This window comes from Pezoporus flaviventris, unplaced genomic scaffold (genome assembly GCF_033815535.1).
Source record: "Pezoporus flaviventris isolate CSIRO_AGI_PZ_B2104156 unplaced genomic scaffold, CSIRO_AGI_Pfla_v1 ptg000036l, whole genome shotgun sequence".
In the NCBI taxonomy this organism is placed as follows: domain Eukaryota; kingdom Metazoa; phylum Chordata; class Aves; order Psittaciformes; family Psittacidae; genus Pezoporus; species Pezoporus flaviventris.
The window spans coordinates 34,836,579-34,852,268 of record NW_026892584.1 but is presented as its reverse complement, the minus strand read 5'-3'; positions in this window follow the sequence as shown (position 1 = coordinate 34,852,268).

Genomic DNA, 15,690 nt, shown 5'->3' with positions numbered 1-15,690 from the left:
GTAATGAGAGATGCAGTGTATTCTGTGTTTTTGGTAATACACAATCATTATCGAGTTAATTTCACTGATTTCATCTGGACACATGTATTGCGAAGCTCTACATCATTTTAATAGATGTCCAGTAAAATTAATTTCAAATTACAGCTTTCTCCATTTCTGAAAGATGCTCCAATTTGGGTATGCTTGCTTCATGCAGATGTAATCTTTGCCCCCAGAGCAAACAGATGGTTGAAAAAATCCGCAACTGATGTTTTAGTAGGTATTAATCTTCCCTTGCTAAAGTGTTAATAGATACTTCTTTTCTATCAAAAATATCCCTTCAGAGCTGATCTTCCATTTAACAAGGATTTTATTTAAGCCATTTCCTTAATGTTCTTTTGTAACTCTTAAACCATTTTGTAACTGTTATGTCTTAAACCACAGAAACAATTGTCTAATTGCAAACTAACAGAGAAGTTGCCCTTGAAAGTCGCCTGAATATAATTCATTTTTTGAGTATTCAGGAAAACGTACTGTGAATAATAATACCAAGATTCCTGGCAAGTTCTGAACTTGTTTTGTTTTGGTTCTCATTAAAACAAAAGTACTCACTGCCACATTTAAACACTTGTCCTCCTGCACCTGTCTTGCACCGTGGCACAGTTTGGTATATCCAGAGGGGTTAACAATTCCCTGATTTGACTGAGCATTTGAACAGTGCCTGTGCCTTGCCACTGTCCTCCCAGTCCAGCCCGTCCCAGTGTGAGCAACCATGCAGTGCTGCAAGCCCTGACAAGGGCTCTTTACCTGTGGCTAACATGGAGTATATGGGATGTCCTGGCAGCCACAGAGGGAGGCAGCAATTCCTGCATGAAGCATGCAGCCCCTGAAGGGGAATTTTCTGGGGAGAGGGAGGGATGTGGCAGCTGCTGGGCACAGGATGCAGCACGAACACCCACTTTGTGATGCTGCTCCAGTCAGTCACTGAATAAGTTCAGGGATAGCAGCAAAACGGCTGAGGATGGGGGTAAGTGGTCAAACCCCCTTTATCACATATTATGAAATTCCATAAAATATTATGCCCATGAAAGAGCCATTATTGCAGTGAGCAGAGTTTCTGACCAGCTTCCAGTGCTGCAGGGGAGGGGGCTGGATGTGCAAATGTTACACACGCAGACCAAGCTTTGCCTCCCTTAACAACTTGAAAACAAAATCCTACGGGCTTTAATTTCTACCTCACTGTATAAATGGCAAGGCTTCAAGAAGCTGATTTTATCATAACTGCTGGCTAGATACATCAAATCTTTCTGGCTTGTTGGTTTCCTTAATCTGTGAGCTGTCATGAAAAACCCCAGTTAAATAGTATTTATATATATCTGCCTGAAAGTGTTTTATATTATATATCACTGTGCCTGAAAAAGAAAGACGGTCTCTTTGTAAATAGCAGCTGGCTGTTTTGCTTCCCTATGAGTTGATATAAATTTCATGAACTTGTTTTCTTGCAGCACAAAAAGAACTTGGAGTCAGAACATGAATAAATTTCCCTTTAAGCTCAGCATTGCTTCCCCCTGCACATACAAACAGAAATGCTTTCAGTATTTAAGGTTTCATTTAACACAGCCATAGTCGGAAGCAGAAAATATAAAGAAAAGCAGCAGTATGGCAGACACATCCCAGTGAGCAAGCCTGTGAGCCAGAGACAGCCTTTCCTATTTTGATTTGTAATTTGAGGATAATTCAGTTAGACATTTCAAGCAATTTAAACCTTTGTGCATTGTCCAGCACAAAAGCATGAGCTATTCAGCAGCAAACTAGACCTGACAGCCTTAGCAGGCCAAGTAGAAATCCCGATGTTTCAAATGAAAAGCTCTCACCTAATTGATGCCTACTGAAAAATTAAAAAAAAAAAACCAAAACACAAAAAAGGGGTGCAAGGGGGGACAAAGGGGTGAGAGAAGTGCAAACACCAAAACCAGGCATAGATCGTGGCCGGGGGTTTCACACCTCATTTGCTTAACAGAATATTTTCAAGACCTATATGGCCCTTTTAGAGAGATTAAAACACAAATGCACCTGACCACCCATCTGCTCACCTTTCCACCTGAAAGGCAGGCAGTGTTTAGGAGCAAAATGGAAGCAGAATGCACTGGATGATCTGAAGGTCCTTTCCAACCCTAACCATTCTATGATTCTATGACCTGCAGCTGCTTATCGCAGCCGGATGTCTCCTGCCTGAACTCAATAGCACTGGGGCATTGGAAGGCCTCGCCTTGATGCCAAGGTCCTGGCAATGTACTCATGCAGCAGAAGGAAGTCCTGCCTGAACCTGTGGCCAGCTCAGGGATGTCAGGGAGAAGTCGGGGAGCAGGCAGACCTATCAGGGTGCTCATTTCACACAAGGCAATGCCCCTTGCCCAGCATAACATGTGGAGCTGGGTGCCTGCTGCTCTGATCTCCCCAGCTGGCCACCAACAGCCAAGCCCTTGCAGGGGTGACCATGGAGTGCATGGCTCTGTGCCCCCAACACCAGGATATTGGCTGCTTGGGTGATAGCTCAGCAATGTTAAAACACTGTGTATAATGATAAGAATGCAAGAATTTCAGGGGGAATTTCAAACAAGGATGTTTCAGAGCCTTGTTTGCTTTACACGTACTGTCCCTCTTAACCTCTGAATCCAGGAGGAGGAAAGCTATTTGTCTTTCCACAAACAAGCTGCCCTAGAAGCAGAAGGTCACGCTAACCTATCGACCGGCTGGCTGGCAGGCAACACAGCTTTGATGAACACATATTTGGGCTGCTCAAAGTCATCCTTTTGGTAACAACTTTTAGAGGCAGGTGAGAAAAGTATCATGAATCATCAAGTAAAAAGTTTTCTGGCAGGCTGCATGCCTTTGGTGTCCCTTCAATGGCTCCTCACTGAATTTCTAGAGCAGAAAACTCACCTCCAAAACTTCTCAGGAGTGTAACACCTATCCCCTCTTCATTTTAAGCATTATGTGGGACCAAGTTTGTACGGTAAAATCCCTAAAAATGCATGTAGTACACGTGGATACCAGAGTCAGTGGTAATTTTTCCTATTTGAAGATGTGGTGTCCAGTGTGCTTATAACCTATTCAAGTGGAAACAGTTTGTGCAGAAATCTTCCCTGCTGACTGTCTGCTGTAAGCTAACCTTTGCATTTGTCTAGGAGTTGCAGAAGAACAATCCTGTTGCTTCCAAGAATGATATTTGGGAAAAAGATATTAAAACACAACAGCAACTTCTGACTGTTTTATTGAGACTCTCCAGTTCCTCAGCTCTTCGGGGAAGGCATAAAATTTGACAAGCAGATCAATGCCTTTATTGCAAATTACAAGTCTCTGGAAACTCAGTTTCCCTTCTTTACAGGCAACTTGAACGGAACAGGTAAATCCTCTGAAAAGTCTGCCTGTGGTGAAATTTCTTCATCTCTCACATTGCTACTAAAATTAAGACACTGAGTTTCAGTCAATTCTTGTTCAAGAATTAATCAGTTCTATGTTTGTGAAGAAAGTCAAGTGTGGAGCTGAAAAAAAGCAACTCAACTGCTTTGTATTCAAAACCATAGTTTTGAGGGTCAATACTATTTACAAGTTCAGTTCAAAATTAGCAGTAAGTTTTGTTCAAAAAATTTGCAATAACAAAAGCTGGATGCTCTTATCTTCGTATATCTTGGTAGAAACAGACATTAGTAGAACACAAAAACCACTTAGCAAAAATAAACAGTCTCAAGAAAGGATAATCTTCCTACTCACTGTGCTAGTAGGAGTTAAGGATATTTTCAACATTGCAACAAAACAGGTGATGCTGATCAGACAGGCAGGTAGAGACCCTCAGCAAGAAAAATCCTTCAGAGGAACGACCACATCAATCTGCTCCACCCTCCTCTTTCCTGGTATCTTCCTCTTTGCAATGGGCAGTGCATAGACAAATCTACAGTTCAACAGCTATTCAAACATGCCTCCTCCATGTAAGCACAACAACATAGACACACAGATATATACATAGAACCAGTGCCTGTCTAGAAGTGAGTAACAGCTATTTGCAGTTTTCCATTATATGTGGGGCGAACTCATTCACGGCATCTTTCAAAGCAAGCTTTTCTCCCTGCCTTAGTCAACGAGGCCAAATTGGTATTATATGGTTCTCCTTTGAAAAATGACAGGAGAAAAGGAATGAGATATGTCTGGGTTTATCCTTTTTCCTAATGTTTTTAAGTACTGATGGTGCACATCTGAAATTACTGAGGCTTTACAGGGATGGAGGAATCTACCCAAATGAACAAATTACAGATCCAGCCTTCAGGGCTGAATAGCCCTAGCCTGTTTGGTGTAACATGGGACATGGCTCCTGGGGTCTGAATTCAGTGATAGTGAGAGGGCAGATGTTGCTCACAAAGACATTTCAAAAGGGAGGTTATCATTCAGTGATGCCAGACACCCATCCTAGGGGGAAACAATGCAAATGAAGGTAGCAATAATAATAATCATCATAATCATAGTAGTAACAGTCTATCCGAAATGGGACATATGCATACAGTCTTGTACAGAAAATCCCACCTCATTCTTCAAAACACGGTGGGTTAATTAATAGGAAACAAGACTTCAGAAAAATTGAAGAAAAACACCGTGTGTTTGTTCGTGTATGTCTGCATGTGTGTGTAGGCATACACGTGTATGCAGTTTAGTCCGGCTTAAGTAGAAAAAATGTTATTCTGAAAATAGCAATTCTCAGGCAGACGATACCCTTGAGGTCCCTTGCATAATCTGGTCAGGCATTCGCTGAACAGGACAACTGAAAAGCCTATGGTGCATCCTCCTCACTCCTGGTTAGCAGCAGCGCACACAGCACCAGCTTCCACAGCAGCTCTGGGGTTACAGCTGCTTGGAGTCTCAGCTTCCCTCTCTGGAGACAGAAATCCAAACTGGGACCTCACAGGGATCTAGAGAGCACATGGAAGAGAAGCCCAGGGTCCCAGCCCAGCTTTCTAGCAAGGTCTTCTCTCCATTGTTGAAGTGAACATGGAAATGCAGGTAACAACCATATTAAAACATGAAGTCCTCCTCCCCATAACCCTTTTTTTTTAATTTTATTTTTTAGGTTAAAATAATCTGCAGCAGCCATAAGAAATCTTAAAATCTGTTTTTCCTCCTGTTTTTGAGCAGTTTCTCATGTCAGGGCAAACTACTCAGGCACACAGTGGGGAAGCAAACACCCTTTGAACTGCCTCGCCTCTAGGGCGAGGGGCTGCATCGTCTGTCCAGACTGGCTGGTCACATGCCATTGACAAGAATGATCAGGGACACCTGAAAAGCCAGTTCATCCCTTCTGATGGCTGCAGTCTGTCACCGCCACCTGAATTCAGCACACATTGCACAGACGTGCCCTTTCTCCAAGGGAACCGAGCAGCTGAAAGCAACATGACACTCTATCAGCTTAGGAAAGCTTAAAAACAACCAGCAGTGAGTTTGTCTATGGGTTTTCAGGGATTTTTCTGCCTTGATTTACATTTAATCAGCACAAATTAAAAAAAATCTAAAAAAAAAAGAATCTAAAATGTAGCAGGTACCAACCCACCTTTCCCAAACATTTCAAGCTCTCAAGGCTCATTTACTCCAGGAAAATATGCCTTTATTCCAGCAATGGTGATGTTATTTGTACCATAAACAGAATATTTTAAAATAGGTGTTTCACAGTTATTTTTCAAACCCGGAAACTACTCTTCTGTTCACACAAACAACTTGTATATACAGAGTGAGATCTGCTTTGTAATTGGTCAGATTATGCATCAGCACCTGTAGAGTTTGCCTGGAAAACAATCATAATAAAAAAAACTTGCTTTGACCTGTATTTATTTTCAACTGTAGCTGTGTTGAGACAATGACCTGTAAATGATGTGTAAGAACAAGACAAATCAGCTGAGGCTGCAAACTCTTGGTGCTAGATTGGAGAAAGGGATTCTAACTGTCAAAGGCATTGCAAGAAGTACGATGCCCATCGAATCATCCTGGCTGCCAACTATTAAGAATCTGCTGATACTGCCAGATCTGAATAACTGAGGAGGGGAAGCAGATTTGTGTGGTTAATGTATTTTATGGGGTGGTGCAGTACATGTACTGATTTCAGTGTCTGGGCCCCCATGGACTTGGGTGGCGTGGGATCTGGCTGGTGGTGGGTTCATGTTCAGGCTTTTAGGACCAAAGAAGAGTGCTGTCACATTTCATGCAGAGTTCTGGGGCTTGAAGTAGATAAGAAGATATTTGTTAAAGCCAAAATAAAAAGGATTTGTCTGAAATATCCTTTTGCATAAAGGATCACATTTTAAAATGACACTGGAGATAAAAAGTTATACCGTGTTACATTCTGCACATTTGCCATGGTTTAAACCCAGTCAGACAGCTCGTTCACTCACTTCCCCCCCCCCCCCTCCCTTCTTGCCCTCCCCCTACTCCTGGAGGGACGGAGAGGAGAGTCAAAAAGGAATGCAACTCCCACGGGCTGAGATAAGAACAGTTTAGTAACTAAGGTATAACACAAATCACTACTGCTACCACCAATAATAACAATGATAAAGGAAATAACAAGGGAAGAGAATACAACATCTCACCACCAGCCGACCGATAACTTGCATGCCCCCCAGCCTGACCAAGCACCGACCGATACCTCCTCCAACCCCTCAGTCTCCCAGCCCTTCCAGGTAACTCTCCGTTACCTCCTGGGCATGACGTGCTGTGGTATGGAATACCTCTTTGGTCAGTTTGGGTCAGGTGTCCTGTCTCTGCTTCCTCCCGGCTTCCCCTCCTCCCTGGCAGAGCATGAGGTTCACAAAGTCCTTGGCCAAACCAAAACATCATTGTTATCAGCTCTGTTCCCAGCCCAAAAGTCAAAACACAGCGCTGCACTGACTACCAAGAAGGAGAAAAATGACTGCTACTGCTGAACCCAGGACAACATTTTATACCTAACATAATGTGCCAGGAAACAGACTAAGGGGATGCACAAGTGATGAGATTCTTATTCACAGAAGAAGGGAAAAAAACCCTTCAGTAATGAAGACAGAATTCACGCACATATCATATGATAGTTATAACTAAACTAACATAAATTAGACATCAAATTTGGACGCTGGAGAATAACCTGTATTCCACATTTGTTATGATGATTCAGAACAATGAACTTGACCCAAAAAATGCTACTTATGTGCTCTGTGTTAATAATTACTATTCAGAGAATTCCCTGATGGATTAATTCAACTTCCTTTCTGCAACAGCTCCAGTCTCCTTTTATTCAGCATGTTCATTTTATTCCCTTTTAATTAAATGTGATTTTCTCAGCAGATGCCTTTATTTTTCAGTTTGAATGTTTGACTCAGCAGAGCTGAGCGATGGGCATCCCATCCCGCTCTCTGACTTACCACTCAAGCTCTGCCTCGCAGCGCCATGCACCAGATGCAGCCATCCTCAGAGAAAGTCACAGCTCCAGAAGTGCACTGAAGGGAAAAGCTGTCATGTTTTGACGAGGCTCATGGTGCAGATCATGTCCTTCTCTCTGGATTGATGTCAAATGATAAACACAAGGCCAGCCTGTGCATTCTTGATACAGCTTTTAGGGAATCAATCTTACCAGTACGATAAATGAAACAGGCTACTGGGTCCTTGAAAATACAATCTGAAATTATTCTGCAAAAGGAAGGTGTTGGGTTTTTCCTGGTTCTTAATCTTCATGATTGAAAACAACAAAAAGATTTTTAGCTAAAAGAGCCACATTTTCAGGCCAAATTTAAAACTGCCCTGTCTGCTGTTACGGATGTAACTAAACCCCCATGTGTCCCACCTGCATTCATAAACCAGCTGTGGAGACCACCCAGTGGCTCAGGAAGCATCACCAGCTGCATGGAAACTGAATTTACAGAGTTAGGGACTGTGGCAGCAGCTTTCTCCCATGACCCCTGGCAGGGTGGGGGTGGGGGACCTATGTGAGCCTGTAGAGACACGCTCTTCCGTACCTCCCTCATGGCACAAGAGCCTGTGGATGATGCCAGGCTCTGATGGCGTGCAGGTATGCAGACACTCATTACCAGATACAGCACTGCAGTTCATACTAGCATTTGCTGCTTCTCATCTCATATAGAACTGCATTTTGGGGGTTGTTTTGTTTTTAAGGAAAAAATATTGCTGTATTTATCAGTTTGATAGTAGAGAAGGGTCAAAATGTGAATTTATTCAGCAAAATCAGCAAAACCTTTTAGGCTTCTACTGTCCCAGCTGGCATAAAACTAAAACTTCCTCTTATGGTTTAAAATTGGAGGGCATTGGGTTTTTATTGTAGATGAAAATGTTCTATAGAAGACTTGGGGCATTCAGTCAAAACAGGATCAGAGAAATCAGATTTAAATTAGCAGTCCACAAATGTGGAATTAAAACACCAAAGCAAAATGAAACAAACAAGCAAAAAACCAACAAAAACCAAACACACACACAAAAAATTCTGCAGACCCACTTCTACTCTAGAGAGAGCCAAATCCATTAAGCTAATTAATTAAGCAGCGGGTGTTCTGACCTCACTTTTTTCCTTCCTCTAGGATCTTTTAATCTTCATGCAAGAAGATCTCTCATTATTGCTTCTCTAAACAAAACCCAATATATAGGTATTCTTCTGCAAACAGTTTGCTGATAAAATTTCCTCCAAACAATCACAATATGAAATCTGAACAGTGTGATTTATGTAACCTATTTCATAAATTCTATTTTCTCTAGTGAACCAATGACCCAGACTTTACAAACACCTTCCTTTTTTACCCCTCCAGCAGCAATTAGTTTCACTCCAAACTCAGTTTTCTTCTAAGAATTTTATTTTTAAAAACCAACAGGACACTTTATTGTAATTCCCCATTCTGTCAGGTACTTTGCATCTGCCACAGACACAACAAACAAAACCAGATCCCCAGAAGACATCTGACAGAGCAATCCTAAAGGCAGGGCTTTCCAGTACCACTTAAGCTGCTGCCTGGCTTGAAGCTGCTGAAATTCACAAGCTGCTGAGATATCCCCCGTAAAGCAGCTGTGTTCGGGACTCACACTCCACCCATACAAGAAGCACCCAGTGCTGAAACTTAATAGGAATCACAAACTAGTTGTTTCTTCTGCCCCAGTCCAACTGGGACGTGCAGGGACAGTTTGAATTTACAGCCTGGGGTTAGTGGGAGGGGGTTTTAATCAGTGCCTTGGTCCAGTAAATATTGTGCAAAGTAGGGAGAGAGGAAAGAAATCTCTATTCAGCAATGCTGGGAAAAGCCATAGACTGGAGATAAGAGCCATATTCAAACCTCAGTATAAATGAGATTGGCAAAGCAGCTGCTTTATCAACAAGAGAAGTGGGAAATATTACATTTCCCCATGCCCCACTGTGATGGTTGTACTGAGTACAAGTAGAACTGAAATGAGTTAGGTGTAAAATGAGCTGAGTGCTTAAATATGGTTTTGACAAATGTGAACTCTGCACTGAAGAAGGCATATACCTCCAGGAATCATTTAGGCAGTAAATTTCTGCTCCTTCCCTCCCCCAGGGAAGTTTCTGAGATTGAAAGCTTAGAAATTCTTTCAGTCACGGCAGGAAAAGTGGGTGCATTCCATAGGGTCCCTTTAGCCTCAAGTTTCCCCTAGGTGAAATGCATAGCATCACCAGCAATGCTTCTGGGATGGGTAATTAAATTGTTCTAGCACAGGCTTTCACACCTTCTGGGGTTGGCACAGAGAGGATTTAGCAGGAACCAAGAGAGTGGTGGGGGGAGCAGGTCTTCCAAATCCAGAGAGCTTGTTTTCTTGTGCTTTTCTTACTCCATCATGCTCTCTTGGAAATGAATTACCAAGCTTGACTTTTAACAATTTAATTTTCTGAGTGTGTTTTGGCATTGATCAAGAACTTGCCTGTTTTGGACTTTAAGTGATTGTCTCTGAATTTGTTACTCTGTACACAAGCCTGCAAGTAAGGCACCCTTTGACATTTTTGCCAAGCTAATCAGTTCCTGCTGTTGAAGCTTAATAAATGTTATTCCTCTGCTGTGCAAGGCCTGAGGTTGTTCTGCTGAAGAAAAGAAGGGTGGAAATTAAATTTGAGGAGAAAACATTTTCTACAGGAGCAGAATTTGATATAAGGTTTAACCCTTGAATATTTCTTACTAAAACACCTTATCAAAACTGAGAAAATGAAAACATCTTCTACTTTTGTAAGTAGAAATTATCTTTTTTTTCCCTCAAAAAAAAAATTTACTTACATGTCTGGAGAAAAAAATGCATACTGGGTTGCCTTTATGGGCCAGATTCTGCCATCCCTCCTACTTGAGAACCTATTCTATTGCCAATCCGAAGTTGAATTATCATTGTTGATAATTGCAAAAGGATAGCACTGGATTTTGGTCTGGTATTTGGCATTGTTCCCTCTTTTCAGTCTTTTGGGGTGTTTGATGACTACATTTCAAACCTTTGAAGGAGTAAAGAAGTTTGGATTTTTAGCAGAAGTTTCCCCTAACAGCAAATTCTGCCCCACTACTGGGACTGCTCCTCAGAGGGAAGATGGGCAACAGCTCCCTTGCGCAGAAACAATTTAACCTACTTCTTTTACATCACAGGCAGATGTCCTACATGTACTCAGTGATACTATTTCCTCAAAGAGAGCAAATCTGTACTGTGTCATTTATGACCATTGGCATTGGGGTCCACAACTTGAGTGATGCAAAACCTTGATGGGATCAGACATTCAGAAAATTGTCATCTCTCTAGAGCAAATACAGACTGTTCCAAGAGCCTGTCATAATGTTGCTCACCTCTTCCTCCTTCTGCCTTTTTATTGCTAAGATCTTTCTTTCCCAATTTTCTCCTTTGTTTAGATTTAAGAACATCTCTTTGCTTCTTAACAGGAAGAAATATTTCTTTCCAGAAATGGCTATGGGTCACTGACAATGATGCACAATTTGGGGGTTGCTTATTAAGGATTTCACAGCCAAACTTCTGCTTTTCCATTTCTATTGCTTTAATTAATTTTCCTTTTGGCATTTGGCTGCCTATTAATGCTAACAAAATATTGTTATGAAAACAAGTCAAGTTGCCCTTCTTGAGCTATAATCAGTCTTTCTGGCATAAAGTACAGTCAGGTTTGATCTGGACTTTAGGTTCACTTCTAAGTTCCAAAACATGATGCAATTCATAAAAGTTCAATACTTTAACCTCTTTGTGCTCCATCTGATACATGACCCAATCTACTTTTTCACTTAATTTTGATATGCCTTCAAAGCCACGTATCACATCCAGAAAAAAATTACATCTGAAATGTTTGTTGAGGGTGTAATTTCTCTTGTATGAGTACTGTAATCTACTAAGAATTGTCAAATAAACTTTTATTTTGGCTTTATTTGTTTTGCTTACAGGTCTATGTGGAATTTCCTCCACTGGCCCATTGAGACCCTGTAGCTACCTCAGTTCTCCGTCTCTTGGGCCCTTTTGAATCTCATTATCTTCTATGCACAGATTTGGAGACGGAGACACCAGGGGTGGGCAAGTGCCTTTTACATTTCTCAGGAGGCTCCACAAATATAAACCTCATTTTCATAAAACTGCCCTGGGGGGGAGGTCAGTCTTACTTCCCTCACAACATGATGAAGGAACTGAGACACAAATGCTCTGTCTGAGTCTGGACCCACTCTGGAACTGAGAGGATGGAAGCCAGACCTCTCTTTTTCACATTCAGTCCCAGGGCATTCCCATGCAAGTCATTTGGTTGCTGACAATTACTCGAGTCAATGTAATCACTGTATCTCACTTACTGAATACCACAGATTAAACAAAGTTGTTTGCTATATGTATAATTATGCAGTAGATCTATACAAGCCCTAGATTTAGTTTGCCTCACAAAAGTGTAAAACAGTTGTTTCAGTGTTTCAGGGACAACTTAAACCTGTATGCTGGAATTGAATTTAGTATCAAAGTATATATATTTGAAGATATAACTCTCCATGATGGCAAAGGAGATCAGATAATTTGAAGACAAAGAAATTTAATTATGTAAATATTATTTCTTTTGTTCCAAATGTTTTGTACCTAGGCATTAATTTAGAGGCAATTTTAGCTTATTGGCTAACCCAGTAAAGAGCAATGACTTGGATTAAAACCAGCAACAATTACTCCAAGTTCTCTGCTTTCTCTTGTAGCAAGCAGCCTATCCCACCACTGGCTTTTAAGCTTTCAGACGCATCTTTTCCATCTCACCCACTGCTGACATTTCCTGAATGAACTGCGCCCGTGGACAGCAGTGTTTCAGCAAACAGTCATTCTCTGCTGCCCCTGGATATCCTACAGCTGTCTTACCCAGTGAACCTAATCAACCTGCTGGGGAGAGGTGAATTATTACCAGCGTGAAACTGATTGAAATGAGTGATTTCCACCTCTTAATCCCAGTGTGCGAAAACAAGATTTTGCACATAGAAATACCACGTTACCTCAGGCAAGTATGGAGCAATAATGACCTGAAATACCTGGTTGTTCTGTCAGTACTGGATGAATTACTGGAATATTTGATAAACCAGTTGAATGCTGATTCCAAGTTTGTTTCAGATTGTCATCCTGAGTATAGCTTTGTACACAAATGAGTCATAATAATTACAACTTATTAAATCTCTTAGGGAAGATCTAAAGGCTCTAGCCCAACCATCTGCATCTCATAGGAAGAAGTCTTAAATAAGACTTTGTGGGTCTGGCCAAGAGCCTTTTTGCCTATCTTTGTGACCACAGTTAGAGCTGAAAGAAGAGCCTACAGGGACAAAGGCATCACAGATTCCCAGGCTTGGACATGGCACCCTGGATCAGGAATGGTATGGACTAAGATAGAATAATATGGCAGTTTAAAGAGACCAGCAGCGATCACCTAGTCTAACTGCCCAACCACTTCAGAGCTGATCGCAAGTTAAAGCATATATTTGCCATGGCAAAAGCAAAAGTGCTGTGGAAGTCAAGAAAGACTGCTAAACTTCAGAACAAGTCTGATATCACCATATCCGTCAGGGAAGGAAACTGCCCAGCCCATCCAAATAATCAACTCAGATACCTGGGAGAGATAAGACTCTACCAAAAGTACCAGTTAGTCTAAAATTGTTCTGCTGGAGCAGTACCTACTGCTGACTACAAGTGCTTTGATACATACGTGCTATCAGTAAACCTTACTTCTCTTCCCACATAGGATGAACAACCTGCTGCAAATGAGTCCCCACCTCCATGCTCACTGTTGCAGACAGGCAGCCTGCAGATGTTCCCAGATGGGAGATCATGGTCGCAGAAGTGTTCTGATAGTTACAGGGTTGCTGCTGTTTACCAGATCCAAGTCCTCTGGAAGTACTATGTATGTTCAGCAGGTGCATTTGTTTTTTAAATCATAAAACCTTGCTTTTTCACCATGGGTTCGTTCTCAGAGAATACTCCTCCTTATGGTTTCTAGCCCCTGCAGATCAGATGGTAAAACTCTGCTCCTGAGAGTGTTTCCTGAACCATGAAACCAGTGGTGGACCATACCCCAATCACCCCATTTGCTCCAAGCAGTGCCTTACATCACGAGACACTGTAATGAAGTCATTGCCTACTGGAGGAGAAAAGAACTATTTAAAGTAGATCTAGCACCAGAACTGGACTGAAATGGAATTTTTCATTTTATACATATGAAAGATTAGGCTGCAACTGCGCCTCCCTGCTGCAGAATAAGCCATGAATCCAATTATGGCTCTTCAGCTTCCTTTCTGAATTCACAGTCAGCAAGAAAGCAGTCAATATTTACCTAAATGCTATAATGCTTCCTTCTCCCTTGTGCTCCTTGTCAGTTTTTCTTTAAATTGCAAGAAAATCTGTTGTTTATCTGCCCTAGAAGCATTTTCCAGCTGTCTGGGGAAGACCTTCACACATTCCGGGTGCCACTTTTAATGACTAAGGGTTTTAACCTTTGTAACTATGGTGTGACTAGAAGCAGTGCTGCAGGCTGTCATTTAAGAGTAAAAAATATCACAATAATAAAAAACACTAACAAGAGTGTTGGCTCAGCACACAGCCTGTCCCTTCCCTGGGCTATCGCAGAGCATAAGTCCTCTGAAGGTTACTTCTCTGACAATTTCAAATATTGACCTTGATGTCCTGTCCCTTACAATATTCTTTAAAATCCATCATCTGCAAACTAAATTTAAGTCAGAAAACCTAATTAGTAACAGAGACAATGAATAACAAGCTTAAGAGGAGGGAGAAGAGAACCTCTTGCAGGTGGCCAGCTCTTAGCTGAATAATTCTCTGTGCAATGGTCATGCTTCACAAATTTAATTCTCAGTAATTTCATTTGGGATGAGGAAAACAAAACAAAATGAGCAAAGTGAAATAGGATTTCATTTATATTCTAACAGGTACATTCATCCAAAGTTTACCTATAATAGCTGCAGTTACTGTACCTTTCTACCAAAGCATTTAATGGTGTGAAACAAGTGGCAATAAAAACAAACAAAAAATAAATTCCAAAACACAGGACCTACTTGGCTTTGCTATTTGCTATTTTTATACCAAAAAAAGAAGCCTCCCCACTGTCAGGCTGATTGTATTAATCTGAGATTCCTACGGTCCTTCAGACTTGATTGCTTTTCGATTCTTGCTTAGTAGAAGTGGTGATAAAGACAATGAAATCATAATTCCTATTTAGAAGGCAATGGGGAGGCCACTTCAGTTCTGTGGTGAGTGGCATATTTTGCTGCTTCAATTAAAAAGTTGCTCTGAGAAGTTTCTGCACTATTCACGCCACAAAAAGGATGGTATTTATGAGACACTTTGTGGATCACCCTTGCAATTTTTCTGAGTTATGCTGATGTTGTTGCTTAAGCATATAAAGGCACAGAAGCAGTTATCAAATTTGAAATATTCTTTTTATCTTGAAAAAATAAATCAGTTCTCCCAATGATGGAAATATATTTACCTTTATGTAGTTCTTAAAGTGCTGTCCATATCTATTAAGGCTCCTAAAAGGATGTTTTCAGCAAAAGAACACCATCTAAAACTACAAAACACCAAACCCATAAGTATCAAGCAGTAATTGATGGCATTTAGTCCAGGACTGCAAGGATTTTCAAGTGCCTGCTCCCTTTGAGATGAATGCCCAGAAATCTCTAAGGGCCAAGGTCTTTATTCCCCAAGAGCTACTGTTCTTTCCTGAAGACAGCAACAGCTGAGGGATTCATCAGCATAGCATGCAGTCCTCTGAGCTAGCCAGACTCCCTTAGGGTTCAATTTTCACTTTAAAAACTCAATACACTTCACTGCTTCTTTTAGATTTTCATATGGCAAAAGCATTGAGAAGTAATATTTGACTGAGATTAATAACAGTGGACCAAAGAGCACATATAAGATTTGGGACCACTTCAGAATGCTGTGAGAGCACAGGTAAGATACTGTTGGCTTAATGCGATCACTTTTAGGAATTTTATGTAATAATGCCAGGATACTTCATGTTGACTGGGACTACAAAATCAACTATTCCTTTTGCACTGGAATCATGACAAAGACTCCTGCTAGCTTTAGATCTAAACTCAATCCAAACTACACAGATGTATTTGAGGTGCTGCTGTTTCCCTCTATGTACCAGCAGAAATATCTTCCTCATATCAAACAGTAAAATTAGCTGCA